Here is a 15012-nt window from a genome sequence, read left to right on the forward strand (position 1 = left end):
CATGCAGAAGGATAAAAGTTAGTTGCTTTGGTAAAAGTTTTTAAACACAGAAATGGGCCAAACACTAAAGCTACTAAAAGGAATAATCGTTGCGGCACTTTTTTTTGGTTTGGCGTGAAAAGGGCAGCTGCTCTATAGCACCACCTTGTGTCTATCTGTGCACGTCCTGCTCTTCAGGCTTAAGCACTCACCCAATAGTCCCACATCACATCTTCTATTTCACAAGAAATCCAAAAGCGTTGTAATTCAATTAGTAGAGAGTTGATAAAACAAGATAACATCCCGTCATCAGCGGATTATCCGTTTCTTCAGAACCATGGCCGCCCCCCTGAGTGGAGTGGAGTGGAACAGCCTGAGGACTTGGCCTGAGATAAGGATGAGTGTTGATCTTTGGCTGGTGAGGGAGACGTGCTGCGGTCATTCCTGAACTCACACAAGTCCTCTGCATGGAGTCATTGCTCCACTTCAGGATGTGCACTGGGAGTCCCGCCGAGGGGGACTAAAGCCCAGCGTCTGGGACGCACGGGGAAGTTCCTTAGGGGAAGCAAGTGCTGTCTTCCAGCATGGCATTTAAAAAGGCCAGCCTTTCATTCTGATGAGGGGAGGACAGGGTGGTGGGGGGGGTTCTTCCTGGATCTGTTCTTCCTGAGGACCACAACAGATGGCCAACTGGACAGCCACAACGAGGCCTTCTGGTGCCATCCTCGTGCTACATATGCTTCGCCCTCCGGCTATGACTTCCTGGAGATCGAGATTCTCACCATTTTTCACAGCCATCACCATGACTACACAGCTTTTATTGGCTGAACAGATTTCTGCATGGATGACTGCAAACAGCAGCAATAACACCCCTTCAAACAGTAAATCAGCATGTGAACGATTCCAAAGCTGTTTTTTATCTATTTGTTTAACAACTAAACACAAGCAGGGGGAGCACACAGCTGCAGGAACTTCCTCTCCACATTTATCTACATTCTAATTCCTCAAATTATGAAGCTGATTGGTTGGAACCAGATGACAAGATTCATCCAAGTCAGCTTCAACAGAAGCACTCACTGCAGCTAATTAATTTAATTCGATTTATGTGATATTCACAGGCATTTCCAAACACAATCATCTGGAGGAGTCGAACGGAAGAATTGGACTGTTTTGTTCAAACGATAAGCGCTTTCTAATCTGTGGAAAACTCTCAGGGCAAACATAATTGATTTCATTGCCATCATAACGGTTCTTCAGTGTGTGGTCAATGAACCATGAGGCAAGTGGACAGAGCGGAGAGGCTCACAGCAGGATTACTGAAGGCATCAGTTTACACTGAAGACAAGCTGGACAAAATCCAAACAAGTCATTTTTTCTTAAAATAAGTGCATTTTTTCTTCAATTGAGGAAGAAAGTGAGACACATTGACAATGGAACTAGACAATTTACATTCAAAATAAGAAAAAAAACCAATCACATTGTCTTATTTGAAGTGCATAATAACTAATTATCTTGCTTTAAGGGTAAAATTGCTAATTCCATTGGCAAATCATCTTATTTACCTTCTGAAATTGAGGGTAAATACACTGAATTTAAGAAATGTTGACTTACTTCTAGCCTGCAGCTGAAGCCCATCAGATCATCAGAGGATCCACCATATAAGCTGTCTTCAGACCTTGCCTCAACGCCGCAGTGTTGATCCAGTTGGTCAGCGCCTAAGCCTAGACTCTTAGTGAATCTTTGTGACTTTGAATCCAGCCTGGATTCTAACCGTTGTCTCTATCTTCCAGGAAACCAGTTTCTCCTCTGTGAAGCTCTGGAAGAGCTAAGCTGCCGAGCGCACCCTCAGAGCCAAACCTGAAGAACCACAGTGAACTTCCATGCAGCTCAGGACTAAGAGCTGGAAAACCCAAGGCCAAGGTCTGCTCAGTATTAGATGTAAGACGCTGAAGCAGCAAGCGGACTCTGCTGATCAACTCCTCTCCAGATCCAACAGTAACCTTCCCAAAGTTAACCACAAGAACCCTCAAGGTACAATCAGTAAGAATCAAGAAAGCAAGCTCCAACGTGCAACGCTAACTGAACTGTCTCTCACGCAGACTCCGGTGAACCAGTATCCAGGCCCGAACCAGAACCAGTATATTCAGTGTGCTTGTGTCCAAATAAACTTGTTGAACTTTTATTCCTGTGTCCGTCAGTGGTGTTCTGCATATTTGGGTCACTGTCAGAGTACCCATCATGACACTCCTCGCCTTAAGGGAAGTCAACTTTTCTTAAATTGTTCCACCTGTGTTTCCTTTTCAAACACCAAAGCCTTCAGCTTTTTAATGTTTCTGCTGCAGTTTGGGGGCCGACGTTTCCACTGTGTGGGTGGGATGCTTCTAGTCTGCATCCTGGACCTCAGTTTGCTGCCGCTGGGCGGACACTAGTGAAACTGTTTGTCCAAGAACTGTAAATGAACTGTTTATGCCAGACCAGTGGATGCTTGTCTTCATAATCTGCTGGTAGCCTGTCCACTTCTAGCATCATCATTGCTAGTTCTTTTATTTCACCTTTATTAAACCAGGGGGAAAAAATCCCATTGAGATTAAAAACGTATTTTTCAAGGGAGTCCTGGCCAAGAGGCAGCAAAGTTACATAAGAAAGTGTGTTTGCGTCACATTGTGTGTTAGAAGTTGAAAAAAACCTCATCTACCTCGTTAGATTTGGAGTGTCCCAACTCCTGAAGCCTGCAGAGTCTTAAGGCGGATTTATACTCAGAAACCAGGTCATCAGTGACGCCCCCCCAAAAGCCACTCTGGTGCACCTCTCCAAAATTGTAGGTGACCGCAGACAGGAGGCCTCTGATTGATCAAATGTACATCCGCTCTACACTATGCATATGCTGGTGAAGATTCTCATTCATCCAGGTCAATAAGACTATTAAAATCAATCCACTGGACTTTGTTTCCCAGTTTGAAGACATTTCTCTTCCCATCCAGGAAGCTTTTTCAATTCAAAATTCCAAAGTTTGTTTACACTCAACAGTAATCTCTGTCACTACCTGATCCGTCCCAGAACATGATAACTTTCAGGTGTTTTTCTTACTTTTTTATTCCTTTGTCTTTTTTCCGGCAGGGGCTTCCTTTTGAATATTCATGTATTTATGTAAATATTGCGTATTCTAAAAACAAGAAAAAGCAATAAACTTAAATAGCCTTTGGAGCGTTACTGTGATGCTCTGAGCATGTTCGATGATGACATCATGCAATACAATGGAGACAATCTAAAACGTATCAATTTCTTTCAGAAAAGTCCTCAAAATTTTCCATAAAATGTAGTTAAGCATTCTCTAATATTTTAAATATAGAAATAAGTATTTTCAGTACTGTTATTACATAGTTTTTTGGCCACTCGGATCTTGCACAGGATGGATCGTGCTTCCGGGACGGATGGAGTAGTGACAATCTCGGTTGCCGTGCCCGAACCGTTTATCTCCATGATTTCAAACAGGTAATGGAAATGGGGCCTGTGAGTGCTGCTGTGCTCAAATGGCAGCGTTTATGGAAATAACCAACGGATCAATGGTAGCCTAGCTTAGCTCATGCTCAAAGATAAAGTGTCAAGAAATACTGAAGACATACAACGAGGGGGTGCACGAGGATTAGCAATGCAACACAGTACTGGAACTAAGGAGAGACATGTATCGGTGAAAGAAAAATGGGGGGGGGGGGTAACACTAAAGCGTAAAACCTCCAGCAGTTGAGAATAGTTGTTGTAATTATGGAGCCATATTGAAAGGCTCTATGCCGAAATAAACATTCGGAATTAAAACATGTAAACACATTATATTAACCATCCGCAGGGTGTTAAACTGTTCCTACAGATTAGACCAGAGACGGTTGACTCCATAGGATGCTCAAATCTCTGTCACCATGGCAACTTTCTAGAAAAAAGAAACAAGTAAAACATTTAAATCTTCTATCTTTATATTTTGGTCAGACACAAGACTAATTACAAAGAAACAAGACAAACACAGCTGCTCATTATCTGGATGCTGTTGTTGTATCGCTCCCTTCTCACGGGAGAGGAAGCCGGGGCATCTCTTTGCCCTTGCCAATACTTTGTGGAACAAACAAAGTTGTGAAGCAGAACTAGGAACTAATTTCATTAGTGGCTGCCATTTGTGACTGATTACAGGGTGTTCTCCGTGGCGGGCAAGGAGGCCTAAAGTTCTAAGAGGTTAATAACCAGTAATAATCAATTACTTATCCAATTTGATATGATCAATGGGGTTTCTAATCAGTCCGACAGAAAGATGAGCAGAGGAAAAGAATAAAACCTTAAATATGCTGACCAATGATCTGAGATGGAGCTCAGAAACAAACAACAAAAAATAAACAAAACTTTTTATCCAAGCAGAAAATTATTTAATAATGGCTAGTGGACATTATATTGATATTCTGCAAAAATATTCAGGTCCCTTCATCTTTAAAGGAAAAGTCGCTCACATTCAGAATACAACGTCTGGAAGTTCTTCAAATGTGAAATGATTCCATCCTGTTCAATAAATGATCAGTGTTTTTAATTCAGAGTAATTTCCATGTGAATGTGCTTTACTGGAGGCATCCATGTTTGTCAAAGAACACTACTGCCACCTACTGGTTAGTGACGTCACGGTGCGGTATCGGCTGTTGATCAAGTCCCAGTGCTGTATCTGGTGTTTGTCACAACGCGCTATTATCCAAGTCATCTTGAAAACATTCTTCTTCCAAATGTTGGCTACATATTACGGGTTTTTTCTCTGGCCAGAAGTTCGATGGCAAATCCTCCCTCTTCAAGTTGGCGATCCAACGACCAACCCGTCCGTGGAGGATCAGGAATCAGAAAGGTGGAATAACTCTTTTTTTCACTTTTACCCGATGTATTCCAGCATCCAGCTGCCATGCACGTGGGCATTGTCAGTTTCACTATAGCTCTGGTGAATTTCAATGGTGAAGTCCTCTGGAAATCTTCAATAATTGTTGTTGATTGCAGATGTGTCTAGTAGTTCCCATTGATTTAGCTTGGAAAGCGGGGAGAATGGCGCTAGGCTTACCGCACCGTGACGTCACTGCTGGAAGATGGCAGGAGGGAGGGGCTACTATATTTGGGCAAAAATGGCCGCTCCCAGACTCAGTGATCGCGATGAAAACGATTATATATTTTTTTTTTTACCTTAAATTCCTCAAATCACCGCAAATGTATTGGTTTTAGTTATAGATAACGATCTATAACTTATGGATTTTTTATGAAATTAAACCAGGGGAAACTAAAACTTTTCCACCGCAGGTGTTCTGTATAGAGCGGATTGACAGTCGAAAAAAGTTTTAATCTTAAGTGCAAAAGATTAAAACTTACAATTTTGGTATAATTCCTGCTCTAAGTGCTTCACTCTGTCAGCTAAAGCTATGTTTTAGAGTCTTTATTCTCCAGTTAATTATTAATCAATAAATTAATAAGTTGGGTTACTATATTTGGGGAAAAATGGCTGCTCCCAGAGATAGTGATCACGACAAAAATAAATTTTGGCTGATTAACGCTTGTCACTACCCAGAGCATGATCCGTTCTGCTCATGTGCAAACAGATATATATCAGGGTTTCCATAAATAATGTTATTATGGTACTAAAATCACGTATTTCTATCCTTAACTCATTAAACAATGCTAATAAATATCTTTAAAAAAAAAGCTTTCTGACTTTTCTGATACACTTTTTGTTGGAATCTGGAGGTTTGTCCACTTTCTCCACCAGAGGGCGCACAAGATCTCCTGGAGTATGAGTCGACCGCACCACCTGTCTCCCATCTGCTCATCAGGAGATCCGTACTTTAGGAGGCGGAGGGCTTCACTCCAGTGCCAGAGTGTTTGCCAGTAACGGTTAGCAAGCCTGAGCCAACCTGCCTGTCTGTGAACTCTGACTTTCTGTAAACCAAACCTGATCCCGTTTTCTCCTCTCTGCTTCCCAGGTTGATCCTGCCTGAATACCTGAAACTCTGGAGAGTTTCTCTGCCGGTGATCTGTCTCCTCGTTCTCAGTAGGACTCTGGAGAGCAAGTACCTGCCTGCCCGCTCTCAGAAGATTACTGGAAGGAAACTCTATCTGTGATCTGCCTGCACTCTGTAAGCTCTGCCTCCGCCTCTGCCCTCAGCCTGCCGACAACCTCTGGACCCTCAACGTTCCCCCCCTCTGCAGCTCTGCTCCATTTCCGAACAGGTACAGACCTGAACACTCACAACCAGCAAAAGACCTGGACCTCCACTAATCTCTCTGTCCTCCTCAGCAGTGAACCCACTCGTGACCAGTCAAGCCCCCTCTTGGATCTGAACATACTTTGTACATTTATTATTAATAAATCTTTGAACTTTTTCATCTGCCTCCGTGTGTTCTGCATGTGGGTTAGACACATTAATCCGAACATGACATTTTTGATGCTTTTTATATTTTCTCCTTTAAACTGCTTCTCTGACGTCATCATGGGTCATGCTCAGAGCAGTCTGGCTGAATCTGATTAGACCATGTTTATCTGCATTTTAGTTGTTTCATTCTTTAGATTACACACTATATACCACGATAACACGAAAGGAAAACATAATACTCAAAAAGACTAGATTTATGTTTAAATCCAAAGCTGAAAAAATTAGCTCCTGGAAGTAGCGTAGGATCCTATTTCCAGTGAAGATTGGGCACAGAGGGATGAAACAGGAAGGATTTTAAGGCATTGTTTTCTCAGGAAATACATCACTAACCTTTAACCCATATTTTAGTACTTTTACTATTTTTGGGGCAGGAAAAACTTAATTTACGTCTTTTTAACTATTTATACCTAAATAAATTGAGGGCTACCTGGATGTATATCTGATGAGCAAATGAGCTGATGGCGCATGTGCAGAAGGATCATGCTTCTGGGACGGGTCAGGTACTGACAACACTAAATTCATTAAATCAACGCGAGCGTATTAGTTTTATGTATAAATAGGATCCATTGATTATTCCTCGCTGACCGGACTGTTCCTTTAAATGCCTTTTTGTCACATTACAAATACAAAGTTTAATGTATTTCATTGGAATTTCATGACAAGAACCTACAGAAAAAAATGCAAACTTGTGAATTGAAGCGAGGGAAAAAGGTTTATTTAACCTATAAAACAAAATCTGAAAAGTGTTGATTTTTTCATTACACCTTTGCTTCCTGGATCAGTGTTGTGGATTGATCCACCCCCTCCCCCCCCACCGCCTCCATGGATTAAACGGATCTCTGGGAGATATTCTAACCTTGGCAAGTGGTTCTACAAACCAGCTTTAAACTTCCAAAAACCTTTTCTCTGACCTGTCTGCCATGTTTCTTAGTTGTAGGATGCGTGTTATCCAATGTTATCTAACAAACCTCAAGAATTTACAAAACTAAACTGAAATTCACAACTTTTTCTGATAAATTATAATAGTATACTTTTCATGTTCATTCAGCTTCCCAGTTACGGGCCAATGCGTTGGTCTTTCTTATCTTACACCAATAAACATCACAAAATACTTTGACATTTACTTTGCTATTAATGACAGAAAATGTTAAATGCTTTTTTTTTCCAGACAATGTAAATAAGTCTGATGGAGACGGTACTTGGAGTGACTGATAAATATTAAAGCAGTTACAGATGATGGGAACCAGATAAAACCAAATTCCTCAGCAGACTTAGTCACGGTTCACCAGCGCTGTCAAATAAAGGCTGAACACAAGTGACATTTTAATTAGTGCTATTGGTCGGCCTTTACTTATTTCCATCCGTTCCATCTATATGAGCTCTGATTATTCTAATGACATGTAAACCTCCGTCCAGCTATTATCCACACATCAGAGAGCCTGGTTCTCTGCAGCGGCGTGTCAAATGTAGAAGTGCTTCCTTCCTCTAGTTCTTCCCTCGCTTTGCAAAATTCATGTCACTGTTTGACATACAAGTCATTCTATTCAGATACTCTCTGAATTAGTCAGTAAGTGTTTTCCTTTGCTCTCTTTATCAGTCTACGAGTCTCATGCACTGTTTCATGCAACGTGCTGCAGCCATGCACAAGCATGAAAAACACCTGTGCGGTTTATCTGAACCAGTTAAGGTTCTTAAAAATGTAATATGAAAGGAAAAAAATAGATTAACATGCAAGAAATGTAAGTTGCAACCCAACTGCTGTTCACGCTAGTCCTAGTTTTTGTTTTCATCTCTTAAAGGGACAATGTATGCCGATTTTTCTTTTTAACTGCCTGAAATTGATGACTGCATTTACATACCTGTTATTATTGATACATTATTACCTCCAATAATATTAGATACATTTTCATAAGTGAGAAATTTTATATTAGTTTATACCTAAGGCTGGTTCTCGTTGGTTGGTAGGCTGGTTACCATAGCGCCATGACAGTCTGCCATCTTGAGAGTACAGATGCTGACTACGGCTAAAATTGTTCTACTGTAACATGCAGAATAGCAACATGTTTCCCTGCAGGCAGTTCACAGTGGTTGATAGGCAGTAGTGAGGATCATTAAGACGCAAACCCAACAAAGTCTGAACAACAGCAGCACAAGAAAGAAGAAACAGTTTCACCATCCCCAAGAAATGGAAAAAGAGAAGCACACTTTCTACCGATCCTCTGCCCTGAATCAAGACACCAAACAGCCACACACAGCATATTTACAACATGAAAAATTAGAGTTATTTCAAAAATCTGTCATTATGCCAATTAATCAACAATTATGCTGCTATAGGCTTAGACTGCTGGAGGACATAGGGACCCCTTTTTCATCATTCTGCTTCATTCTATCTCTATTCTCCCACTCTGCAGAATCTGTTAGTTCAATCTCTAACGTTCTGCTCTCTCTGCTTTTTCTCATAGTAGCTTCATCTGGTCTGTTCCTGTTTGGCTGTGACTCCATCCTTATATTTCATGCTAGTTATTACTTTGGGGGTTTTGGCTGTTTGAGCTCCATTTGGTACCAATTTAGCCACAGTTCTGAATATTCAGTTTGCTGGAGCAACACAGCAACATGGAGCTCGACGTCATTCACAGAAAATTACCTTGACATTAACAAAGACACAGGGGGTGCAGATCATCCACAAAAAGACTGACTGGCAGTGCATATCTTTTATAACATCCTTATGCTTCCTAAAAACGATTATCATTTCAATCCTGAGCTTTGATAACCTTCTCTGCTTACTATTAGGTTATATGGAAATGTAATCGATTTTAAAGTGGTAATACTGCAGATAAAGATCTATGCAGTACCGCTGTTCTCACCGCTCTATATTTCCCAATACAAGCACAGAAATGTTCAGCTGACTCTTCCAAAGGTGTCAGTTGGTTTTCAGGACAGGAGGGTGAATCCCCCAGGAGATGCACAAGATGTAAAACAACTATAAGAGGCAGCAACCATTAAAATATTAATATGGTACAACAAGCATAGAAGCTCTGATTGTTGATGTGTTTGTCCATCAGCTTCTCCCTCTGTCTCATCCTTCACAATGTCTTATCATACAATAAATCATATTAATTCTGAAAAAGTTTAAAAAACAATCCAGTGGACTTTGTTTTCAAGGTTTGACGACGTTTCGCTTCCCATCCAGGAAGCTTTCTAAATTCCTTGATGGGAATGGCAGGCCCTATAAAAGCTGGTAGAATCACTGTACCAACCGATAACTTACACTATGCTTAGTGTTCCCCAGTGGAAGCAGCGAAGTACGTTTTGTTTTGTTTTTTATATTCTAACTTTATGTTTTGTATTCTAATATTTTATGTTTTAGTTCTCAAGGTGACTGAAGTAACTGCGGTGACTGATGAGGATCTCCATCAAATAAAATAAAACGCTTAAAGGAAAAGTCCGGTCAGCAAGGAATAATTAATGGATCATTTAATCAATAAATTTTCATTGCGATCACTGAGTCTGGGAGCGGCCATTTTTGCCCAAATATAATAACCCCTCCCTCCTGCCATCTTCCAGCAGTGATGTCAAGATGACTTGGATAATAGCGCGTTGTGACAAACACCAGATACAGCACTGGGACTTGATCAACAGCCGATACCGCACCGTGACGTCACTAACCAGTAGGTGGCGGTTAGGGGTGTAAATAATACTCATTTGTATCGATGCATCGATCCAACAGCCGACGATCCGATGCATCGACACGTCCGAAAGAGAATTGATTCATGTCTTTTTTTTTCTCCGGTCTATTTTTATCTATTTGCTCCTGGGCGTAATTCTCCCTCCCGTGCTGCGGTGGCGCTAAACCTATTTTGCCCTCCTACCTCGCTTCCTGGTTATACTCTTACAGCAGTGTGTAGCAGTGAGCTTGATGCAGACATTTTTAAATTATGCTCAATATTGAAGCGTGGTCTGTGCTACACGCTGTGGGTCTAGATACGGCCGAGGCGGCGAGGAAGTGGGGGCGAGTTTAGTCCGACGACGGAGGGACATGAGGACCAAAAAGAGCGGAGATCCAGGTGGAAAAAGGGTCCCAGCGTTCTCGCGCAGCTCGCTCTTCTAGCGGGTCAAACTTCACGAGTTGTTTTACGCAATTTCGGTCATAAAAACAAAACAAGCCGGCCTCCTGTCTGCGGTCAGCTACAATTTGGGAGAGGAGCAGCGGAGAGTCTGTGGAGGGGGCGGGGCGTCTGGAGCCGAGGTATTGAATTGCACTGATTTATTGCAGTATTTTTGATTCAACTTTTCTACTTCTGTTATTTGCAGTTGTTTCTAAAAAATAATGCATAACTATATTACAGCTTTCATTGATTTATTTGAAACTTGAAACTTTGTTTAGCCTGTAAGGTGTAAAAAAAAATAAAAAAATAAAAATTAACAGATTAATCGATTAATCAAATAGAATAGAATCGAATCGTATCGTGGTGTATTCTTGAGTATCGAAAATAATCGAATTGTTGGGTCAGGAAATCGATACTGAATCGAATCGCCATGATGGATGTGATTTACACCCCCTAGTGGCAGTAGTGTTCTTTGACAAACATGGATGCCTCCAGTAAAGCACATTCACATGGAAATTACTCTGAATTAAAAACACTGATCATTTATTGAACAGGATGGAATCATTTCAGATTTAAAGAACTTTCAGAAGTTTGAATTCTGAATATGAGCGACTTTTCCTTTAATTCACCCGTCAGAACTGGCTGAGGAGCTGCTACAAAATGTTTTCAGCTAATATAACCCATCATAATGCGGTAAATAAATCTATAATGTCATTTAATACATTTTTTTGTGATTGACGATTATGGGAGTATCAATAACAAAAACTAAAATGAAGCTTTTTTAAATGAAGTTTTCATTATTTTGTCACAAAATGTTCTCGGATTATAAATGGTTGATTTAAACTACATGTAGCGAGAACAGAGAGACTCTTGAATCTTTTTTCAAACATTAGGTAATGATTTGTTGGTTTTAATTTATTGTAGGGGAGAAAAATAACATTTTAAAAGGTTTTCATGTTTAATCAAATTCTCGAGCTTTTCCAGCAAACTAGCAGGAGGGAACATATTGAGCAGTTACTGAGGGATGATGGAAATGTTGACGCAGTGGAAGTGTGCATCATCTGTCCAAATGAAGGCAGAAATGAAGTGTGAATCACTTACGGCAAAACTGCGGCATTATGGGAAAAGCTTTCCTTTGGAAAGGAAGAAGCATTTTAGCACACTCAGAAAAAAATGCAGACCAAGTAAAATGAAGCAAAACGGAACAACAGGAGGCAAAATTAAAGCTGGGAAGAGAAAAGCAAAAACAGAGAAGGTTGGAGGGATGGAAATATGGAGTAGACAACGTAAGCTGCTGTTAGGTCATCTGATTCATTTGTCTTCAGGATTTTGCTTGTTTCTGCATTTATTTATTTTTCTTTATTATCTTTTTAAATTTACATTATTCTCTGACTGAGGGCTCCTCTATCTCTAACCCTTGGAACCCTATATTATTATCCTATAAATGATTATTGTTAGGATGATAATAATTCTTTGAATTATTTCTATTAATGAAACAATACTATAAATCTCTCCGTCTTCCAAATAAAAAACAGTCGGCTACATGAAAGTCAGTCATATTTGATTAGTAAGTGTGATTGGAAATTTGATTAGAATTCCAGATTTAAATACCTTATTAAATAAAACATCAACAAGAAGCATAGAAATATATTAATCAATTATTTTCTTTCACAATTAAGTAGAGAAATACATGTAAGAATTTAATAGGCTGATGTTACGATTTAACAAACAATTTTCTGGGTTGATTATTCTCACTTTGTAGGCATAAATATTGAACAAAAAATGTAAAAACTAACTTTAGTTCATTTTCTTTGGACTGAAATTGTCCACAAAATAATGCTTTAAGTTATTCTTTCAAACTACAATTTAAGTGTTTCTGAATTTTCTAAAAGCTCTAACTTTGATTTAGTTAATAATATCCAGACATGCCAAGATTTTCCTGGTAGTCTGGAGACCACCCCGAACATTTTTAGTGAGACTCATACTTTGTACTGGGAGGGATTTACCGTTAGGCAATACTAGGCAGTTTCCTAGGGCCCCAAGTTCCTGGGGGGCCCATAAAACTCTGCTTCCATGTATGGTTAATATGACTATTCCTTATTTGTGCACATTAATTATTTTTTAATGAAAATCCTTTGGCTAAAATGCCATCAGAACTCTGATAATATTAAGTGTGTCTCAGCCCCCCCCTTCAGTGTCCACCATATTGGATCAGTCCATTTGCTGCACATGTTCAGAAAGGTCCAAACAGACAGCAGCAAACCATTTGAAAACAAACCATGCAAAGAGCAGTGTTGCCAACTTAGCGCTTTAGTCGCTATATTTAGCCACTTTTCAGACCCCTCTAGCACTTTGATTTCTAAAAAGCTCCTAGCGCCAAATCTAGAGACTTTTTTCTGCTACTGGAGACTTTGGAGACAACATCTAAAAGCAGCGAACTCTGCTCTCCAGAGCGAGTAGATTGGTAACCCCGCCTCCTGCTCTCCTCTATCTTGTCTGCTGTCATGATTCATGCAGCTATTATTTCATCCAAATGAAAAATGGAGAACAGATAAGCAGATCATGGCTTGTCTACAGTGAAAAGAAGGACTGGGTTATTTACTTTGGCCTTTTTGGAAACACAGGAAGGAGCAATCAGCTAAGTGAGCTTAGTGCTTGGAAAAAATCTTTCATTCCTTTAGAGACAGCATGAAAAGTCAGCTGAGTACAAAACATAGAGAGGAAAACAAGAAGAAAAAGGACAAGAAGAGAGGGACACAACCTAGAACAGAGAATGGATGTCTATTCTATTAACATTTCTCTATCTGTAGAATGGGGCTGCTCTATGTGTTGTCTTCTCCATTCAGAGGGGCCCCTGCCTGTCTTTGCCTAGGGCCCCACATTTCTTAAATCCGCAGCTGACTTTATAGCAGCAAACTGTAGTATTTATGCCCCAGAGCGGGTTTACATTGTGTTCTGGAATAGATGTATTTATCATATCAGAACGAGACACTGCCTGTTTTAAATCATCATTCCTGTACAAAGCAAATTTCATAAAGCAGAGCGATTTTACAGCTATTGGTAGAATAGAAAGGAGAGACATCTACATTCATCAATCCTGCAGCCATGCTTTTCTGCTCCACAGACCTCCTGGAATAAAACAGCAAAATTCAGACTCATTCTTTTATCACACGTTCATACGTCTGCAGCACAGCTGATCCCTGCAGATACGCTGGCGTCACACGCAGTCAGCAGCCACACACTTTATACAGATACATTTCACCAGTTGAACCATCTGTGCTCCATTGTTGTCTACAGAAAACCTCTTGTACAGCCTCCAACCCCCCCACTCTTCCTGTCCCTCTCCTCTCCTCCTCCCTCTGCTGCGTGATGTGAGGCTGCAGCATCTTTCAGGGCAGAAAATGAGGGTGAATAGGAGCAATGCTCCAGCTTTACCTTTGAACGCAGGGAGAGATGTGAAGATTCAAGTGGGATGTTGCTGCTCCTGGATGTAAGCTAAAAACATCATATGACCACAAACCACCTGCTCCTTCTGCTTGGTCATATGACCAGCTTTAGCTCTGGAACAGCACTCTGGGACTTGTAGTTTGTTAGTGTGACATGCTCGTAGGGAGAACAAGCAGTCTTGGAGGCGGGAACACTGATCCTTATTCACTGGACTGCTGATCGTTGGTAGTACAGGATTATAGTGACGCCACCGGTCGCCATATTGGTACTCCCCAGTTAGACCGGTCGCATTGTAAACAATCTTTGTGCTACAGCATCGAACAACCATGATGTTCTCATTTTCAGGGAGACTTAAGACTTTTACGATGAAGATAAATTCATCACTTTGACACATACTGGCTGTTTGATAGCATCAGTAGATTAACTTTAACTTAGAATAAAATAATTAGGCGTACCACATTGCAGAGTCATTATGAAGTCAATGAAGTCTATAAATTATGCAACATAGTATAGAAATCCTTCACAATAAAATTAATGTGTTAATGGAGCAGAATAATACAGATGTGCCAAAAGTGATAAATTGCTGATGAACATGTAATATACATGGATTTATTACATTTATATGGTCATTATTTCTTACATATAATTTTAAGATTTTACATAAAGACTGAATTACAAGTACATGTAATGATAATTGTGCATGAATGATATAACTGAGATGCAATCCTAAGGCCACCAAAATAGATCCCTTCAACACCTTGGCTGCACCTAGAAATTCTGTCCATAAAAGGACATCTCTGTTATTTGCAGATGATGTGGTTCTGTTGGCTTCATCAGGGCGTGATCTACAGCTCTCACTGGAGCGGTTCGCAGCCGAGTGTGAAGCAGCCGGGATGAGGATCAGTGCCTCCAAATCTCCAAATGTTCACGAATGAGGGGAAGATGGAGCGGGAGATCAATTGGTGGATTGGTGCTGCGTCTGCTGTAAAGCGTGCGCTGTACCGGTCTGTAGTGGTGAAGAGAGAGCTGAGCCAAAAAGCAAA

General features: G+C 40.5%; 1 protein-coding gene across 3 annotated transcripts in view; it reads right to left on the minus strand.

The window, feature by feature from the left end:
* tsnare1 (T-SNARE Domain Containing 1) overlaps nt 1-14076 on the minus strand; it is a 238464-nt gene extending 224388 nt beyond the window's left edge. For all 3 annotated transcript variants that reach the window (XM_038288409.1, XM_038288408.1, XM_038288406.1), the window contains exon 1: nt 13958-14076. The gene's annotated coding sequence lies outside the window, so the exon portion shown is untranslated. The remainder of the gene's footprint in view (nt 1-13957) is intronic.
* Nucleotides 14077-15012: the final 936 nt, after the last annotated feature.

Source organism: Cyprinodon tularosa, unplaced genomic scaffold, assembly GCF_016077235.1.
Source record: "Cyprinodon tularosa strain WSP-4 unplaced genomic scaffold, ASM1607723v1 ctg254, whole genome shotgun sequence".
Lineage (NCBI taxonomy): Eukaryota > Metazoa > Chordata > Actinopteri > Cyprinodontiformes > Cyprinodontidae > Cyprinodon > Cyprinodon tularosa.